We start from the raw sequence: 15,061 nt of genomic DNA, 5'->3' as shown, positions 1-15,061 counted from the left end.
TGCTTATTTGGGGCTGTTAACCCCAAACTCCCCCCCCCACAGGCACCCTTGCTTATCTCCATAAATACCCACAAAAGGGTCACCTCATCCTGGGCACAGAGAGAACCGCTCCTGTCTGTGCTCCTGTCCTCTGAAGATGCTGGTCACAGATGCTGGCGAAACGTTAGGAACCAAAACTTCCAGAACAGAGCCACACAGCCCGAAAGACCCACATCAGCCATCATATTCCGGCCGTGAAAGCCTTCGACAATACATTACAGTAAATATTTGCTTTTCACACTGCATCTGGTCATGAGTCACTGAACATACACTGGATTCATAGTTCTTTGAAAGGACAACTCACATTTGAGTTGCTAGCTGGGAAAGAAAATTATATCTGTTCTGCAAGAAATTAGATCTAGTGCTTTGTTAGGACTGGCAGCAGTTGGCCAATAAGATTTATACATCCAAACATCTCATTAATTTTAATAATGCCTGCAAGTAATAAGAATAAATTAATGTTTTTACATGATGATTTTGTGTACATTTTTACTTTTAGCTTGGCATGTTATTGACAGTGTTCATGCATCACTTTTTCATTGTCATTTTCTTTAAATAGAATCAGCAGAAATGGTTGTCCACTGTGTATTAGGAACTGTACAACCAATAGATGGTGAGGGTAATGCATAAAAAAACATTCTGTGTATTTTTTCCTCCAGAGAATATGAGCCATGGGCATGATTAGATGAGGAGGTCACTATCAGCTAGGAAGTTGAACATTAGAAATGCAACCTAATAGTCTTAGCTAAGAGGATATATTTATAAATTCTGATATTCCTATAGATTATTCATTCAGAGGAATTAGTCCCTAATAAACCACCTTGCAAATATGTTATTTTAGTTGTATAATTACTTTTGAATCAATATTAATTTCATGGCTGAAGAGTGATTAGTCTCCACAACTTCATATCTTTAGTCCATCTCTAACTGTGGAGAAAGAGTTGGAGAAACTGTAGAGATAGAGATTGTATATTTTCTTAAAAATAAAATAAGGTGCCAGATAAATATTAATTTAGATGAATTTGCATGGATTGTTACAACAACAGCAACAAACAGATGGAAGAATGAGGGCATGGGGAAATGGAAAGACGTAAAATCAGCATTTGTTATAGAAGATGAAGAGCCCTGCTCAGGACACAGAAATAGAAATGCATAATATACAGATATACAGTATTATAAAAATAGAATAACTTGTTTTTTCCCCTTAAGCTCAAATTTCTGATCAAAGTTCAAAGTTACTGTTTTCCAATCTACCCCATTTCACAAGATTTCTGTGTGAAGAATATTGGCTATCAAACATTACCTATAACTCCAAGATGGTATGGTTTGTGTGCCTTCAAGTCAGTGTTGATTCCTGGCAAGTGCCTGGACTAGTCCCTGCAATTTTCTTGGCAAGGTTTCGGAAGTGGTTTGCCATTGCCTGTTTCCTAGGACTGAGAGAAAGTGACTGGCCCAAGGTCACCCAGCCGGCTTCATGCATAAGGCAAGACTAAAACTCAGGGTCTCCCAGTTTCTAGCCCAGTGCCTTAACCACTACACCAAACTGGCTCTCCCATTTCTCCAAGAAGCTCAAGCCAATTAGATAGGTCTTCAGAATTCTTCACACTAATAGGAAGTTAAAATAATCAGGAGGATTACTTTACAACCCTGTTGTATAGACATGTTTATCTCTTTCAATATAGAGCTTGAATAAAATAATATTTGAAAACTAAGGCTTTGATCATGAAAACCTTGGTGAGTGCCAACTTATGGAAGCTTGCCTTTTCTTATAACCCTTCCCCCACGATTACGGAAACCTTGTTGTCACTGGCAGTATAACTGCTTGTGACTAAGTCTTGTGGGCTTGTGGTCAAATTAGCTGAAAACTACAGGGGAAAAAAACGTAGTTCCCGATTCATACTTAACAGCATAAACATCCTGATATCTTTTGTGTGTGTGTGTGTGTGTGTGTGCCATGTCCCCAATTTATGAGTGAGAAAGAATTACTATGGTCAAGCAGTCTTTTTACTGTTCTTTTGACACTGTTTAAGTACAGCCTCAAGGGGTATAAAATCTATTAGGCTTTGTATCAATTAACATGGAGGGAAGTTTGATTAATGCAATGATTTGAAATGGGGGCAGTAATGACCAGACAGAGATTGGCAGTGGGAACAGCACATTTCATACTATATAGTTGTCTGTCAGTTCATGGATGGATGGATAGCACTTTGACTCAACAGCGAGGAAAAAATTCTTATAAATCTAGTCTACGTTGGCAGATTTTAAAACTTCTAATGTATTGACAGCATTTTAATTATAAAACAAGGTTCACTGTTCACTAATATCTGCCATACAGGTGTAAAGTTCTTTCTTTCCCTCATTTTGTAGTGCTTCCCCCTTCCTCCCCTGACAGTGCTACAAATGGTTGTGTTTTCAGTTTGACAGGATTTGCTCCAAATACTGTTTTTTAGAACTGCAATAAAGATTGTTGTGAGAATAGGCTAGCCGTATCTAGCCCTTTTCCCTTGTGTAGTTTTTCCCATGACTTTTTGTTTACTTAACTTTCAGCCTGATGTTGTAGTTAATCAGCTATGCTGAGAGAAATTCTTTTGATTTCATTACATTTTTGTTGTCATTTATCCCTGGTATAATGTTAGTTCCCATAACCTTTAAGTGCCAGAATTAGTCAAACACCAGAACAGAAGAATTCCCACTGTGTTAGTGGAAGTTGGGGAAACATGCTAGGCATAAAGCAAACAACAGACTACTTTCAGCATCCAGTGTCATGTTTCTATTACTGAAAAGGGGGGGTGGGCTGGGGAATGACAGCTGGCAAACTTGCCGAAGTACTCTCCAAAATTTATATATCAGCTTAAACTAGAATAAACATACCAGATCAGCATTTTCCACTCTACTGTGTTGGGACTACAATTCCCAGGATCCTAATTGGTTTGGGGAAGGTGATGCTAGAACAGATATTGAAGTGTGTGTTTGTGTGTGCATTCCAAAGGGGATAGGAGGAATGTGGGGAAATTTTTAAAAAGCAAACTCTTGCATTCAGTTATCATTGTCTTTGATGATCCTGCCACATCTGCATTCACAATTTAGATATACAGTATGTTGCAAAAAAAATGTTCTATCATCTGTCTGTCTGTCCATCTTTTCCTGCTATAATTAACCTGGCAACTAAGTGGACCATAATGTTTCCAAGAAAAACACTGAATTTATCTTCCTTAGATGTCATATGGTATCATTTTCTTTATCCCAATCATTGCCTGGCTATTATTTAATCATCAGCATTAGTAATAGTTACCATTTTGTGTCACTTTTCTATTTTTTTAAAGCACTTGTTACTTCATACAGTCCTGTTAAAATTCATTTTTAAAAAATGTCATTGTTTGACTATGCCTTACCCAAGACATTTTGTTGCTACAGGCTGAAAAGCAGTTGGAGCCCCATTCTTCCAGGACCAATCAAGTTATGTTGGCACCTTAGGTAGAAAATGCCAGTGAAAATGCAGTAATAATAAAAAATTATAATTTTCTGCAATATCATGGCATCTAAAATCAAGTACCTGAGGTACTTATCAGATTTTTGCCTAACATTAGAGCAAAAATCTCTTGACTTACAAATCTGACCATATGGGTAGTGTTTCAGTTGTACATTTAACAGGTTTGTTTAAAAAATACAGCTATTTCTAAATAGGAAGTTGTATCTAGAACAGTATATATTTTTCATATATTTTGTGAGGGCCAGAATATACATGGTATTAAGGAACATTCATATTCAGTATATAAGTATTGCATGTGAAATAAAAATAAAAATTAAATCAAAAACTGTTATATGAACTTCTAAAGAGAAAAGGTTGTTTACCAAAAAAAATCAGTTAACAATCATCTGGGTAGATAGCTAAAACTAAAGACAAGATTCTATTTCAATTAATATATGCTTCCCTCTTTGCCACCCAAGGAAAATGGATTTAATATGCATAAACTACTAGATTTTTACTTAAAATAATATATACAAGCTATCTCTCAGTCAGCTTTTTTTCTTTAGCATTTTTTTTTATTTATAAAAAATCATTTGATGCCTGCCAGACTCTCTGGACCTATCTGGTATTGATGCTTGTCTCTTAAAATTGTAGCCATGTGGAAACTTCTGTTTCCAAAGCTACTTGGCAAACACAGTTAGATGATAAAGGCAATATCCATTTCTTCATTGCAGAATCTAATTAAGGCTTTATCCTCCTTGGCTCTGGAGAATTCATAAAAGTGAGATCCCATTTCTGACTTATAATTTTTCTTATTATCCCAACTATGCATTTTTTGTTTATTTTTTATCCTGTACTCAGCTAAATGGAAGTATTTCATGTCATTCTATAACCACAACCCATAATCTTCTCCACTACATTCCACTATACAGTAGTAGTACTACTGCCCAGAAAATATAATTGAGAATAACTAGTAGTTACTTTTTATGTTCTCTTTCTTCAAGAGTGGCCTTTTGAATTCTTCCATCTGAACAATGGGGAAACTATCAAAATTCATTTAATTATTTAAAGTTAAGTATTAGGCATCATACAAAATTGCATTTTTATCTTTAGTTGTAGTGGAAATCCTCAATGAGGAGGATTGATCCATTTTTTAGTCATGTGTTAGTATACTTATACATGTATAAGAAGCATATACTGATAGATGGGGATATATGGAACAAGAACACCCTTAGAAGTTATCCAGATGTGGAGAAGCAGAAACTAAGGAGCAATCAGGAATGTAATTTGGAAGAGAATTTGTACAGTTTATATGTGAACCTACTGCATAGTTCATATATATTATCTGATAAAGGAGTGACACCTGCCTTGTACGATGGGAAGAAAGTGAAAGCACAACTTACAGATCAGCTCTTCTTCTTTTTCAGAATATCCATAATAATTCTTATATATATTAAAATTTTAAATGTGTATAACCATTCTTCTCATAGCTATTGTGAGAAATTACTTATTTTGCAATGATTTAGATCAAATATAGATATTTGCACTATTTTGATGAAAACATTTATTCTTTCACATACTGCAGTTATACAAAATGACCCAGAAAATAATGATTCATTATATGAACACTATAGAGAAACATGGTAAGTAATTTTGTTCTTGGAAAAAAAATGTTTTCAATGTGTCCCTTGGCAGTTTAGAAAAATGACATCAAGGAATGTGTAGTTTTAGGTACACGTAATCAAATTTACATTATTAGTTACAAATTGCCAAAGAGTTTATGGTCAATAAAACTGAGATGGCATGATTGTACCATCATGTCCAAGGGAATGCAACTAAATAATTTTCTCTTGCTGTGTCCTATGGCAATAGGATGCATGTCTTTCATTGTAATTCATAAGTTGTTCAGTTGCTATAATGCCTCACAGTTAATTATATAGAAAACTGCCTTACAACAAGACATTTTTCTATCTGAGACAAGGCACCCAAATCAAGATACATAATATAATATCGGGTGCCCTAGTTGCCATTATTTATTTATTTATTTATTTATTTATTTATATGTATATATGTATATATGTATATATTTCAAATTTAGATACCACCCATCTCACGAAAAGTGACTCTGGGCAGTTCACAATAAAACAACAAAAAAATAATTAAAATACAATACAAATAATATAAAAATGAAGTAAAAATGGAATAAAACCAAACACATACACAAATAATAATATCTTCCAAGATGTTAACATATGGGAGCATCTTCAAGGTGCTGGCCACCCCCAGGGTTGGTTGCCCCTTTTTTCACCCCATGCCAGTTGGCAGATCCAAGTCTTGACTGCTTTCCAGAAGGACAAGAGAGTTGGGGACTGCCTCACCTCTGGAGAAGAGTATTCCATAGGGCAGGGGACACAGCAGAGAAGGCTGTCTTTCTGGACCCTGCCAGTCGACATTCTTTCATCAACAGGGTCTGCAGCATACCTTCTCTGCCTGACCAGGTGGGATGGGTGGATATAATGGGGGTGAGAGGGTCCCTCAGGTAACCCGGTCCCATGCCATGTAGGGCTTTAAAGGTGATAACCAACACCTTGAATTGGACCCGGAAGCAAACTGGGACCCAATGCAGCTCACGCAGCAAAGGTGTAACGTGCCATCTTTGGGGCACCTAATATTGCCCAGGCGGCTGCATTTTGAATCAGCTGAAGCTTCTGGATACTTTTCAAGGGTAGCCCCATGTAGAGCTCATTGTAATAGTCTATGTGGGAGATGACTGGGGCATGGGTAACTGACTGGAGGGACTCCCGATCCAGAAAAGGGTGTAAGTGGTGCACAACACATAGTTGAGCAAAGGCCCTCCTGGCCACGATTGCCACTTGCTCTTCAAACAGGAGTCGTGAGTCCAGGAGGACCCCCAGATTATGCACCGGGTCTGTCTGGGGTAGTGCGACCCCATCCAGAACCAAAGATGGTAAACTTCCAGATACAGAGGAGCTCCCAACCCATAGCCACTCCATCTTACCAGGGCTCAGCTGAAGCCTGTTGTTCCCCATCCAGACCCCCATAGCCTTCAGGCACAGTGAAAGGTTAGACACAGCATCATTCAGATCACCTGGGATGGAGATGTATAATGGTATCATCTGCATATTGATGGTACCTCTTCCCATGGTGGCGTATGATCTCGCCCAGTGGTTTCATGTAGATGTTAAAAAGGAGCAGGGAAAGTACCAAGCCCTACAGCACCCCACAAAGGGGCCGCAGGCTGGACCTCTCGCTCCCTATCAACACCAACTGGGACCGGCCTTGGAGGAAGGAGGTGAACCAGCGCAAAACTGCCACCCACCCCCAACTCCCCAAGTCGACCCAAAAGGATACAATGGTCAATGGTATCGAAAGCCGCTGCCAGGTCAAGAAGAGCAAGGATGGATGCACTACCCCAACCCGCTCCTACCAGAGATCATCCAAAAGTGCAACCAATGCTGTTTCAGTCCCAAATCCGGGCCTGAAATCTGACTGAAAAGGGTCCAGGTAATCTGTTTCATCCAGGATCCTCTGGAGCTGCAATGCCACCACCTTCTCAACCACCTTCCCTAAAAAGGGAAGGTGGGAGACTGGATGAAAATTGTCTAGTATGTTGGATCCAGTGATGGTTTCCTGAGGAGGGGGTGTACGAATGCCTCTTTAAAGGCCTCTGGAAACACTCCCTCTCTCAAGGATGAATTCACCATCTCCTGGACCCACCGCACGTCACCTCCCGAGCTGTCTTAACCAGCCAGGAGGAGCATAGATCCAATTGACAGGTGGTGGCATTTACAGCTCAGAGGACCCTGTCCACTTCCTCAGGTCCAACAGGATCAAACTGTTCCCAGATAACAGGATAAGTACATACCCCAGGCATCTCCACAGGCCATGCCACATGCTTGGCATCCAACTGGGAATGTATCTGAGCGATTTTATCCACCAGATGCCCAGAAAACTCCTCTGCGCGGCCCTGTAGGTGGGTCACTGGGACTGCCTTTCCCAGAAGAGATCGAATTATTTTTAACAGGGCCACTGGGCAGCATTCTGCGGATGTAATAAAAGCGGAGAAATGTTGACGTTTCTCCACTCTTACCGCCACAAGGTAGACCTTAATAGCAGCTCTAGCCTGTGTTCAGTTGGATTTGGTCCTTGTTTTCCTCCAGCGGCACTGTAAATGTCTCTTAATCCTTTTTAGAACCCTCAACTGCTCCGTAAACCACGGGGAGTATCAGGCTTGATGGGTCAAGAGAGGTTGCATGGGCACGATCTTGTCCAAGGGTCCAGCCACCTTCCTATTCCGGGTGGCGGCCAGGGCCTCCACTGGACCATGCAGCAGATCCTCAGGTATAGTCCCCAGGTCCCTCTAGAATCCCTTTGGGTCCATCAGTTGCCGGAGGCAAACCAATCAAATGGGTCTTGCCTCCCTGTGGAGGGGGGTGGCATAGGAAAATCTCAAGACCACTAGGGTGTGATCATACCATGATGGGGCGACAGATGTAATTCCCCCTTCAGATCACATTGCCATTGCTCAGACAAGAAAACCAAGTCCGGCGTGAGGCCACTGTCCCGAGTCAGGTCACAAATAATCTGGGACAGGCCCATGGCCACCATGGTGGCCATGAACTCCCAGGCTGCTTCCAAGGCATGTCCCAGGGATGGCAGATTAAAGTCCCCCAGAACCATAAGTCTGGGGAACTCCACCACCAGCCCCGAGACTACCTCCAGCAGCTCAGGCAGGGAGGCTGCTATGCAGCAGGGAGACTGGTACAGAAGCAACAATCCCAACTGTTCTCGCGAACCCAGCTTCAGGAACAGGGTCTCACAGACAGCCACTTGTGGAGCAGCACCCCTGAAGGCCAATAGAGAGTCCTGGATGACAACCGCTACCCCTCCTCCCCTGTCCTGGGGTCTCGGCTGGTGCCAAACTGTAAACACGGCTGGGCACATTTGTGAAAGGGGCACCCTCCCCTTCAGGGCCCAGCCAGGTCTCAGTAATACACACCAGGTCAGCCCGCTCCTCAGCGATTAAATCATGTATAAGGGGGGCCTTGTTGTTAACTGGCCTGGCATTAAGAAGCAGCAGCCAAAAGGCAGGGCCACCATAGATCTGCGTTCGGGGCCTGGGTCTGAGTCCAGAGGGCCGGAACACGCCACCAGTAGCAAACACCAGGGGCGCCTTCCCTGAGAGCAGCCCGCCCTCTGACTCCCATCATAATATCCCCTGCCCGTCACCACCTGAATAGTATAACCTGCCCTAACTTCCCCAGAGCCTCCATTTACCCCCAGTCTCCAGCCTCCGGTTTCCCTGGTTAGGGGGCCCTCCATCTAGCCATACAACCGCCTCAATCAATCAGAGGGTGGTGGTGCTCTCAGCTACTGCTCTCAGCACCGTTGGAGCCCTAACCCTCACCCCATTCACCCATTATTGCCTGCTGTACCCCCTTCATAGTACCAGTTATATTGGTATTTGAGGCCAAATTATTAGGGCTGTGCAAATTGTTCAAAAGAGACGTTCCAGAATGGAAAGGAGGTGAGAAAAACATCTAATGGCAGAGCCAGACCTGATACCAAGTCAGACAATAGATCATCTAGTTCAGCCTAACCTACACTACTCTTACCCAACTTGATGCTCTCCAGATATCCAGGAACTACAATTCCTGAATTATATTACATGTGATTAAACAGTGGGGGCGGGGGGAACAGATTTGATGGATTAGATTTAATAAATAGAGTGCCTGCAAAACTCTGGAATTGGTGACATCGTTAAAGACGAAATAAACAAAATCCTAAAAAGCAAAAGAAACCAAAATGTTTATCTGCTGATACACCAAAGAAAGGCAGCAAGCAAAAGACAACAGAGAAAAATTTATCCAACCAAATGCTGAGCAAGAGAACAGCAAGAAGAGACAAGGTGACAAGAGAAAAAATGCAAAGATAGGCATTATAAAAGACAGAGATTGCCAAAATATACTGAAGAAAGAAGAGAGGGAGTGAATACCCAAATTACTGATACATTACAAGGTTTGATCACTGAACGAAAGCCAGACGTTTCAGAAAATGAAGTTAAATGGGTCCTAGAAAAAAACTGCTTATTACAAAATTGCAGGAGTTAATATCTTGTTTAAGACCTTGCAAAATGATGCAGTTAAAGGACTATTTATGGTTTCTGAACAGATATGGAAAAGACAGCAGTGATATAGGAACTTGAAAAGACCAATTTATATTCTTTATATATTCATTTATATGCTCAAGAATTTGCAATCCAGACTTCAACAATATACAGGTAGTCCTTGGTTAACAACAGCAGTTGGGACCAGAATTGCCATTGCTAAGTGACACAGTCATAAAGTGTGACATCACATGACTGCGCCACTTAGCAACAGCAATTCTGGCACTCATGGTTGCTGTCATTAAGCAAATCAATGCGGGTCATTAAGCAAGGATATCACATGGTTACCGTTTGTAACCTCCTGCCAGCTTCCCCATTGACTTTGCTTGTTGGAAGCCAGCAAAGGTCTCAAATGACCACAATATGACTGCAGGACACTGCAAGGTTGTAATCACAAGCCAGGCATCAAGGATCGCAATCATGTGACCGCAGGGATGCTGCAATGGCTGGAATTCTGAGGACCAGTCGTAAGTACAACTCATTCTGTGCCATCACAAGTTTGAATGAGTGGTTGTTAAGTGAGGACCATCTGTATAGAACAGAACCGCCTGATGTAAAAGCTGGAGTCAAAAGAGGCAGAGGCTCTCAAGTTCATATCATCATCTGATGGATAATGGAAAAGGCAAAGAAATTCCACATTGTTTTATTGATTATACTAAGGCATTCACTATGTAGATTACAACCATTTGTGGATAGCTCTTATAAACATGGGAGTACTAGTCCATCTAATCTGCTTATTGAAGAATTGCATGATGGCTGAGAAACAACAGAATAGAATATGAAGCAACTAAATAGTGCTCCTGCCCTCTGAAGATGCCGGTCACAGATGCTGGCGAAACAAAACTTCCAGAACACGGCCACACAGCCCGGAAGACCCACACCAGCCATCGTATTCCGGCCGTGAAAGCCTTCGACAAAGCAACTAAATAGTTTAAAGTTCGGAAAGGAGTTCATCAAGCTTTTATACTATCACCTTATTTATTTAACATATGCAGAATATATCATGAGAAATGCTATAGTGGAAGGAATAGAAATTAAGATTGCTGAGAGGAACATTGGCAACCTCAGATGTGCTAATAATACCATGCTAATAGCTGGAAATGAGGAAAATTTAAGGAATATCTTATTGAACGTGAAAGAAAACTGTGTAAAAACCAATTTATCCACAATAGTAAAAAAAAAAAAAAAAATCCTTAAATTTAGGTTAACAGGAAATACCAATCCAGTCCAGATAAGCAGAAAAGACATTGAAGTAGTAACAAATGTCTTCATAGGCTCAAAATTCCCAGGGATTGTAACTGTAGCTGTAAAATGAAGAGCCACCTATTATTGGGAGAAAGTGTGACAAAGCTAGACAAAATATTAAAGTATGGAGATATTGGACTCACAATAAAAGTATGTGTTGTCATGGCTATAGTTTTCCTAGTTGTACTATGAAGTAGGATCATTTCTTCCAATAGAAGAAATGGAGAAAATTGCTGAGAATATCTTGGATCTCAAGAAGCAAATAATTCAATACTAGATGAAGTGAAACCAGACTGCTTACTGGAAAGACTAATAATGAAGGTTAAGCTTAAATATTTTGGACATGTAATACAAACCAAGAGTCAATGAAGAACACCCTGATGTATGGAAAAGTTTGAAAGCAGTCAAAAAAAGGCTGATAGAAAACAAGCCAGCTAAATACTATCACAGATGACAAAAGTATCATCTTACAAGAACTCAAAGAAACAGTTGCTGACAGACAATTCTGGTGAAATGTTATCCGTGAAGTCATTAAGAGTTGGAAGTAGTGGACCAATTGAACAAGAACAATAGGTCTGATAAATAAGTCATACAATAATATTACAGCTACTGTAGGAGCTCAAAATTTCTGAGAATCAATATGTTGCCAAAAGATTTGCATAATATATTTTTAAGCATTCAAAGTCTGTAAGCCTTACTTTGTTTAAATAAGCTAATTTCAAATCAAGTATTTGCCAGCTATAGTAACCTTTTTCTGGCACAGCTTCTACAAATATACCACAGCTATTCTTAGACTTTGCTATGTTCCCAAAAGCTATTTCTGGCAAAATATATTGTAGTTCTCCAAAAATAGGAGGAAATGCAGTACTTCTTATATTTGTTCATTTGGAAATAAGTTGCTTACAACTCAGATTTAATTTATATTATTCTTTATCATTCCAGATCTTAAGATACTGTTTTTCCTTTATGTGTTTGTTTATTAGAGTTTATTTTATTATTTATTTTATTTGATGCTAGGCAGCTGTACTGTATAAACTGACTTGATTGAAATGCCTTGTATCTGAATGGATGTGAGGAGATATATATTCTCTTTCTGGTATCACATCTTCATCCTTTTACTGATGTCATAGTTATCAAATAGTGAACATGTGAACACACATTTATGAAACAGCACTTAAAATCATAATTTCTGGATTAGCAAAAGTAAACTGAGGAAGAGCTGTAATGTGATTTCTGGAAACAGAAATGAGCAAGATTTTAAAAAAGAAACAAAAAAAACAATTTAGTTGTTAGTGAAGGTTATTCATATACAGATCTTCAAACAAAAAGATTATTATATTTGGTAATAAAAACCTGGATAGAAATGAAGGAAAAAGAATGGGAAAGTTGCTAAGATGAAAGAAGTTCCAAAATGTTCAAGAATTGAACAAAAAGAATTGAAAATTTAGTATAGAGCTCTAGAAAATTTATAAAAACTTGAGAGTAGGCTCCACTGATACTGGATACAGATTACAGGTAGTCCTTGCTTAATGACCATTCATTCAGTAACCATTCAGCACTGAACTGTGGCAGCACTGAACTAATGGTACTTACGCCCAGTCCTCAGTCATGGCCACTGGAGCGTCCCTGCAGATACATGATCAAAATTTGGGCACTTGGCAGCCTACTCTCATTTACAACTGCAGGGTCCACTTCAGCAACCCCCACCTGCCTATCTCCCTCCCATCTCAGCCCTTTTGGCCCCTTGCACTCACATAAGACCTCAGGAAGAAGGCCTTGCGTGGCCAGCAGCTGCCTCATGAAGGGTCAGGCTGGGTGCACCTCGCCAGCAGCGGGAGCAAGAAGATGGCGAAGGCTATCTAAGGCAGCAGCGTCCTTGGAATGCAGGGTGGTTGTGACTTTGAACCATGCTGCTGGGCTGGGGCAGCTGGGGATTCACACTGGGCCGCAGCAGCTACTTGTGCGCCCTACCGCCCCCAGCACCAGCCACCCCAGCCCAGGACCTCATCATGACTTCCTGCCAGCTTCTAACAAGCATAGTCAATTGGGAAGCCGGCAGGAAATCTCGAAGAGGTCCTCGCTTAACGACCCACAATTCTCACTTAATGACAGCAACAGGGACTGCCATGATTGCCTTCGCTAAGTGATGTGGTCATGTGACATTGCATTGTACGACCACATCACTTAGCGATGGAAATTCTGGTCCCAATTACTGTTGTAACCTAAGGACTACTGGTATACAAATTGCTAGCAGTGCACCTGAGTACAGGTCACTTTATAATGTGTAATATATATCTTCACACAGATTGGGTTCTGAGTGACTTTTACTCAGGATCAATTAATTGCAATTAACTGATCACATAGAATACATGACTGGTCATCATGTTCTTTTCATATAATAAAGAAGATCAGCTAGAAAGTTAGTTTTCCATTTATCTATTATATAAAAATAATTTGAAAATTCATGCAGTCATGATAGGACATATCAAAGTTGATTGTCTATATTGAGGTCTCTATTGGAGAAGTAATTGCAGATCATTTAAAAACAGAAAATCATCTGGGTTCAGAAATCTACAAAAAACTGTTCACAACTATGAAATTGTAACTAAAACATGAGCTGCCCAACTAGCTGGCAGTATTTTGCCACCTTTGAATGATCTCAAGCTAAGCAGGGTCAGACCTAGTTAGTACTCAAATGGGACAGCATCAGTAAATCCCTGGTCTCTAGGCTAAATCTTGAAAGAAGGCAGTGATAAATTACCTCCATATTGTTGCCAATAAATTCATGGACATGAATGAACTCACCAGAATGAAGCTTGACTCAAAGGAGACCTTAGTATGAACATTAATTGTCCTCTAGGTTTTGTACTAAAAAAAAAAAACCTATAAAGCTACAATCCATTTGTATAGAAATTTAGTTCTTACTGAAACTTGCTGAAAAAAGACTATAAAAACAAAGATACAAATAGTTGCGGAAGGCAGTCATTTGTACAAAGGAAACAACAGATTTATCAATATCTATATCCAGAAACGAAAGCTAAAATGTTAACTGAGCTTTATTGGCGTCCTCTAAATGCAAAGCTGTTAGTGGCAGATGAAAAGTTACCTGCAATATTAAGAAGTTTTTTAATATGTTAAAATCCATTGGAAATTGCAAAAATACATCTGTTGCACTGTTATTGAAAGAAATTAATTTGCTGTTTCTGTGAAATTTTTAATTTGGGGGAAAGTGACATCCATTATTCACAGTTGTCCCAACTGTATCATCACAGTGATTATGCAATGATGCAAAACGATGTAAATACAATTAGAGTTTCCTACATTGCACCATGTGGACAAGTTCTCCTAAATCTAAGTTTCATGGTACTTAATAGATGACAAGGGTATTTTGTGTCTAACCCCTTTGTATTGGAAAATGCTCCCTAGCCTTTTTGAAAGGCACCCGAGAACCTGAGAAGGTCTTGGGCTTTCTCATAAAATGAATGCCATGGTGAGCATGGACAGTTACAGAATACCAGTTCACCAGAAGGGAAATTTGTGAGGTGGTTCTTTGCCATCCTCTGATATGCCAAAATATTATCTGCCATTTCAGCTTAACTTTATAATTTTTCTGAGCAGGTCAAAAATACTTAAGGCCAGTATGGTGTAGAGGATTGTTGGAAATAGTTTATACTTGGGGCTGAGATTCTCCTTTGCATCATACTAGCTTTCCTTTATTATTTAAATGAGATAATCTAGAATACATTTGATGGGAAGAGAACCTCAGATATTAAGTATGATGATACCATGTACATCATCATTTATGAGTGCCACAGTGGAACACATGGCCTAATCTATTTTCTATTATTCTGAAGTCTTTGAAGGTGTTTTGCAACATGCTACACTTGTAAGACATTCCCTGGGGAAAAGCTGGGATTAAAATAAGTCAAAACAGTATCCAAATCAGTACTTTGTTAAACTAATTTGATGAGACAGTTTTTGACTGTTTCCCTTCTCTGCATCACAAGCCTGTGAGAAAAAAAGGAAAATGGTTTCCCCATATCCGTACATCATTTATGGGGGCGGGCGGGGGGAGGTCCAGGCCATGGCCCCTGATTTGTTGAGTGCAGCAGGTCTCAATA

At 40.0% G+C, this 15,061-nt stretch overlaps 1 long non-coding RNA gene across 2 annotated transcripts in view; it reads left to right on the top strand.

The window, feature by feature from the left end:
• The window catches only part of LOC112540784 (uncharacterized), a 44,063-nt gene that overhangs the window by 11,741 nt on the left and 17,261 nt on the right, over positions 1-15,061 (top strand). For both annotated transcript variants that reach the window (XR_003084840.2, XR_015793758.1), the window contains exon 2: positions 5,094-5,151. This is a non-coding gene — a long non-coding RNA (uncharacterized LOC112540784). The remainder of the gene's footprint in view (positions 1-5,093; positions 5,152-15,061) is intronic.

The sequence above is a fragment of the Python bivittatus genome, unplaced genomic scaffold (genome assembly GCF_059951505.1).
Source record: "Python bivittatus isolate LINGU-HERP-01145 unplaced genomic scaffold, Pbiv_v1 ctg000850_np1212, whole genome shotgun sequence".
Lineage (NCBI taxonomy): Eukaryota > Metazoa > Chordata > Lepidosauria > Squamata > Pythonidae > Python > Python bivittatus.
Note: the sequence above shows the minus strand (reverse complement) of the source record. Positions and strands in the feature narration are given on the sequence as shown.